A 6,000-nucleotide genomic window follows, 5' to 3' on the forward strand; every position below is an offset into this window, starting at 1 on the left:
AAATGATAAAGACCAAGTACGCAACATAGAAGAAATGTTAATGCGACGCAAAAACCTAAAATAAGGCAATGCACCAATGTTAAAGTATGACTCCGCAAGCGTTGACCATTTTTAGTTGTCTACATTTTGCCCCTCTTTGAGACAATGCAATTTTAAGCATTGTTTCAAAGAACAATAATGAAAATGCCCCAGACAATAACAATGACATATGCATGCCCCCTCGAGGAATTGGCCAGAAACATCCAGAAAAGAGGCCAATTGATCGATAAGAATGATAGAAAATGATAGGATCAAACGGACTGCCAAGACTGACGGAAGAAATGTTAGTAAGCAGAAATTAGATAGAGGACAGTTAGAGATGAAGGAAAACTTGCTTTCACAATGCACATAAGTAGGTGAGAACCTTTATTTAATGTAGCAAAGCGGATGCAGAGCATCATGGCATTGAAGGCTAGAGCTGGAACGCAGCCCCTTTTGCAAAAGACAGACACATCGCACACAAGGAATGAGTGAAGCATCCTAGGGTGCATACATCAAGGGTCGAGGTATGTGCGGCGTTCACAAAGCGAACGTACTTATCACAGACACCCAATGATATAGTTGCCCCAGTTTGTGACAAACATTCCACAAACAACAAACACAACAAAAAATGGAAAGGGACCATTAACCATCCCGGTCACTCTAAATCACTCAGTGACATCATCGAGCAACATAGGAACATGATCTAAGCCAAAGATAAATCAGTAAAAAGATAAGACTCACAAATTCGACCAAGTCAAACCGACATTCTGATCGTCATTGTCAAAAGTGGAAAACAAGAATGATCATGCTGTCTGGTTTCAGGAAATGCGGTACCCCGTCTAAGACAGGACACAATCTGGTTTCAAGTATACCACACCCTGTATAAGACCCATGATAATGTAACAAGGACAAATGATAATGTTGATGCTGGTGTTCGATGGATAAGACAATGTTGATCAATTTGAATGCTTGGTTTGATTAAAAAAAGTTCATATGTGAATTGCGTGATTTCATTAAAGCACAATGTGTGATTGCGTGTCGTTGGAGGTATGCTCAGCGATCTGTCTATGCACAAAGGGGATTTTTTTGTTTTGCTTTTTCGAGTTTTTACAATTTTTTTTTTTTTTTGTTCATTTTTTCAGGACTTTATTTGACTTTTTAGGGATTTATTTCAGGACAGTTTTTTATTTTTAGGGATTATTTTAGGACATTTTTTTATGTTTTTTGGATTTTTTTAGGACATTATTTGGTTTTTTTTAATTTTTTCAGGACATTATTTGGTTTTTTTGAATTTTTTTAGGACATTATTTGATTTTTTTGGAGTGGATTTTTTTAGGACTTTATTTGACTTTTTAGGGATTTAGGACATTTTTCAATTTTTTATGATTTTTTCAGGACATTATATGATTTTTAGGGATTTTGCCCCCAGTGTCTAGCAAGGCAAGGAATATGACAGGGTAATAAATAGGCTTTCTGAAATGTTGGTGGATAGAGGGAAGACAAAGGCCTTTTATCATGGAGACAATACGGATGCAATTTTCAAGGGCTATTGCGTGATGGGACAAGAGACTGGATATGACAATGTAAAGCAGGAACATGGCATGAGGGACATGTCAAGAGGTTTTTGAAACCATGTTTAAATGTTGCGTCCTTATGTTAGATCAAGATCAAGGAATGGAAAAGAGTGTATGGATAGTGATAAGATATGGATAGGATAAGCAAGACCAAGAATGGATAAGGGACATGGACTGAAGGTCGGGATAAGATATGGGATAGTGGCAGAAAGTTGCAATAAGCTAGGGAATATGGATGAAAGGTTATAATAAGAAAATGGATAAAGACCAAAAGCTATGATGGACTAAAAGCTGCAAACAAGATGCATGATGCTCATGACGATCCTCAACCTTGTCAAGATCAAAGGTGGAAAGAGGAAATGGACATGAGGAACAATAGGATAATGGAGGGTAATGACAGGGGTTCGATAGGATAATGAAGGGCAATAGGATATGAAGGAGGAAACCTGCCCCCAAGTGTGGTGTGCAAGAAGTTCATAGATTACGCATGACGCCTGTTTGCCAGGTTTTCATCACGGTACTTGCCCAAGGCGCCTGTTTGCCAGGTTTTCACCAGTGGATGGATTATTTTTGCTTTACTTTTTTTTTTTTTTGTCTTTTTTTTTTCTCACTTTTTTTTGTGTATTTTGACTTTTTCAATAGAAGATGGACACATGATAGGGGATGTAAGAAGGACTCAAGCGTCTTTTTGTTTGGATAGTAGCCTTGAAAAAAATGGACCATGACCTTTAAAAGTATGCTCAAAGACGTTGGTCGGATAAGGACATGGAAAATAAGATGAAACTAAGGCAAGGATTTATGTAAAGGATTGGATCAAAGGCATCGAAGGATGGAAAATATGCATTGGATAATAGATAGGGTATTGGAAGAATTGAGCTTTAGTGGATGAAAATGAAGGCAAGATCAACATTGGCACACACCTTGAGGGGTGATGGATTGATGGAGGAAAAATGGATCTCAAATTGTGAGATTTGGATGGAGGAATAGCTTGGGATTTTGGGACATAAAGGCCTAAAATGGATGAAGAAGGTGATGGAGGAACAAATTTGAGAGGGTTGGATGGAGGAATAGCAACTTTGGATGCCAAGTTGGATGTTTCTTGAGGCTTTTTTGCTTCAAGGAGACGCTTAGGGATCCACATGGTTTTTGATTTTTCATGCTTTTGTGGTTCCTTGGAGTGCATTGCTTGCACAAGGGATTTAGGAACCCATATATATTTTGACTTTGCTTTATTTTGCTCAGTGGGCCTTTGTGGCCTTTTGGATATTTCTTTTTCTTTATAGATCACATTGTTCTTTGTTTTGACATGTCGATTATATTGGACATGTTGATCCTTGAATACATGTGGATTGCTAGACTTATGACTTTTATGCTTGGCATCCAAATTGCTTGGAGGGGGAAAGGAATGCATGGATGGATATGAATGAAATGGAGTTCTTTTGGATGGATGAAATTTACTCAAGGATGTGTGCCTTTGCTGACCTTGCATAGAGGACGAAGGGATATAAGGACCTAAGATGGATGGAAGGTGTGATGGGGAAGGTGTATGTTTTGATTTTGATGGAGGGATACCAATGTCTTGAGAGTGAGTTGTGTAGACATGACCCTTAATATTTTCTTTAACATGAAGGGATTCTTGCTTATGAAGATCTACTCCTTTGCCTTTATGAATATCTTGACTTGTAGGATACTCTTTTCTTTGGGAAGAAGACGCGAGTCCATTATGAGGTGGATATGATATGAGAGAAATAATGAGATCTTGAAGTGGATCAAATTGCACCAAAGTGGAAGAACCCATTATGCATGTCAAGGGTTCATGAACATCTTGCACTGACACGTTAGAATCATGAAGGGGATTAGGATCATGAGGGGGACTAGGATTGTGTAGTGGACATGGTTCAATGACAGGCTCTTCAAGAGATGGAATGGGAAAAATAATGGGATCATCAAAAGAAATGCGATCTTGGAGTGTATATGGAGCATTAAGACAAGGAGATGGAGGAACAAAAGGATCTTGTGGAGGAATTAAAGGAATAATTTGATCTTGACAAGGAGGAAGATCATTGGAATCCTCTTTAAAGGTGCTTTGCTCTTGACTTTTAATGGGATCATCGGAAAGGATGGAAGAGATATCTAGAATGTCAATGGGATTTGAAAGGACATTTTGTTCATGAAATGGAAGGGGGTCATTTGGGATTGGATGGATTGGGATATCTTGATCTTGCTCAAGGAATGGAGTGTCAATAGGACTTTGGATAAGATGGACAAGAATAGGGGAATCATCGTGAGTGTCTAGGGAAATGGGATCTTGGTCAACAATTGGACGGGATGATAAGGTTTCAAGATCTTGATCTTGATCTATTTTAAGACACATTTCTTCATGCTCTAAATTATCCTCTTGACATGAGGTTGGACTTTGGATATGCATGGAGGATTCTGAAAAGGGATCAATGTTTTGGCATGAAGGAAATGCACTTTGAACATTTGTGATGGATTCTGGCAAGGAATAAATGCTTTGGCATGAAGGAAATGCACTTTGAACATTTGTGATGGATTCTGGTAAGGAATCAATGCTTGAACATGAGGAAGAGGGACTTTGAATGGGGTCCTCTAAAACAGGTAATGGCAATAAAGTGCATGGTGGCATTGGGTCTTGTATTTCTGAAACATGATAAGGATGTGCATCATGAATTGGATTATCTTGGCAATCAATTATGGATAGCCCTTGGATAATTTCATCCTTGGGTGTATTGTTTGATGAGGACAATATGGAAGGTTCTTGTGAAACTTCTAAAGGTGTGGGGATAGATGCCACTGGAGAGTCAATTTGTTTGTGGGGAGATGAGGTATTGCTAGACATAAGTGTATTATCTTGATCTTCTTCAAAGAACTCACTTGGTAGGTTCCTTAAGAGCATTGCAATAAAGCCACCTTTCTTTCGAGGTTTTGACATGGTTGTATCTGGAATTTGAACTTGTTTGGCAAGAATTTGGTTCTGATCTAATGTCATGTTTCGATATTGGACTTGGTTCAATTGTTCTAACATGTTTGAAACTTGGGTCGGTGTGTGCTGCAACCTTTGTATCTGAATGTTTGGTTGTAGTTGTTGACATTGATATTCCACCATTGGTTGAACCATTTGTGGACATTGTATAGTTGGTTGGACATATTGTTGAAATTGGACCATTGGTTGTGTCTGTTGGAAATACTCGAACTGTTGAACAATTGGTTGTAATGGTTGAAAATGTGATTGATAGTAAACACCTTCCTGTTCTTGTTGTGGAGGCACATAATGTTGAAATTGATGTTATCTCTTTTCTTGAAATTGTTTCATCATCTCTATTTGGGAGAGGAGAGCTGGTATGTCTGATCGTTCAAGAAGAGATCTTACATCAATTGGCTCAATCTTTGGATTTCGACCTAGAAATTTTTGAAACATTTTGGACATTTGTGATCTATTCTTCTCAATGTTTTTCACTCTTTGTTCCAAAATCTCATTTTCTTGAGCTAGTTTCTCCTCTAGTTTTTGTATTTGGACATTTACATCATCATGATAAGTTTGATCCAAGTTCTGAGACATGTAGAGATTGGATTGACATGATTGATTGCTCAATCGTGACGACATGGCTTCATAAGAAGGTTGAGACCTCATTTCAACAAACATGTCACTATGCAATGCAACTAATGGGATTGACAAATGCAACCTAAAGGATGACAATGCAACTTAATGTTTTTGTTGTTTTTCAAGATTTTGACAAACTCATGAATGCAATTCTAAAAATGAGACCCTTAGGAAATTGAAATGATGTCTAGACCTCAAAGGACAAAAGGACCAAGTGACAATAGGACAAATGACAATGTCTCCCCTATATGCTTGGATACTAAGCTAGGTTTGACCAAATAACATTGATGACAAAAAGACAAAAGTTTGACAAGGTCTAGACTTCCTAACGATAACTTAGGGTTTATCAAAAAATTGCATTACTCAAGTATGACAAAACCTAGTTTTGACACTATATGCAAAGGGACAATTACTATGCAAATGACCCTAATATGATATGATAATGACCTAAGCTTAATGAAGAGACCTAGGGTATGCAAATGTGACCTAATTTTATGAGGACAAGGATGCAAATGCAAATGTATGACAATGTCAACCTAAGGCTGAATTATGAAATGGTATTACTCTAATGCAAGAGGACACATTCAAAAGGATGACCTTTATTGATATGCAAAGGAGTATGACCTAGGTGAAACCTAACCTTGGTAATTGACAATGAATTTGGAAAATGCAAACCTAGGATGAACTTAAATCTAAGTGACATGAATGTTGAGACAAGATTTTGAAAAATGTTTGACAACCATGTTTGAAGGTGTTTTGAAGTTTGTTGAATGAAATACTCTT

The sequence above is a fragment of the Cryptomeria japonica genome, chromosome 7 (assembly GCF_030272615.1).
Source record: "Cryptomeria japonica chromosome 7, Sugi_1.0, whole genome shotgun sequence".
Lineage (NCBI taxonomy): Eukaryota > Viridiplantae > Streptophyta > Pinopsida > Cupressales > Cupressaceae > Cryptomeria > Cryptomeria japonica.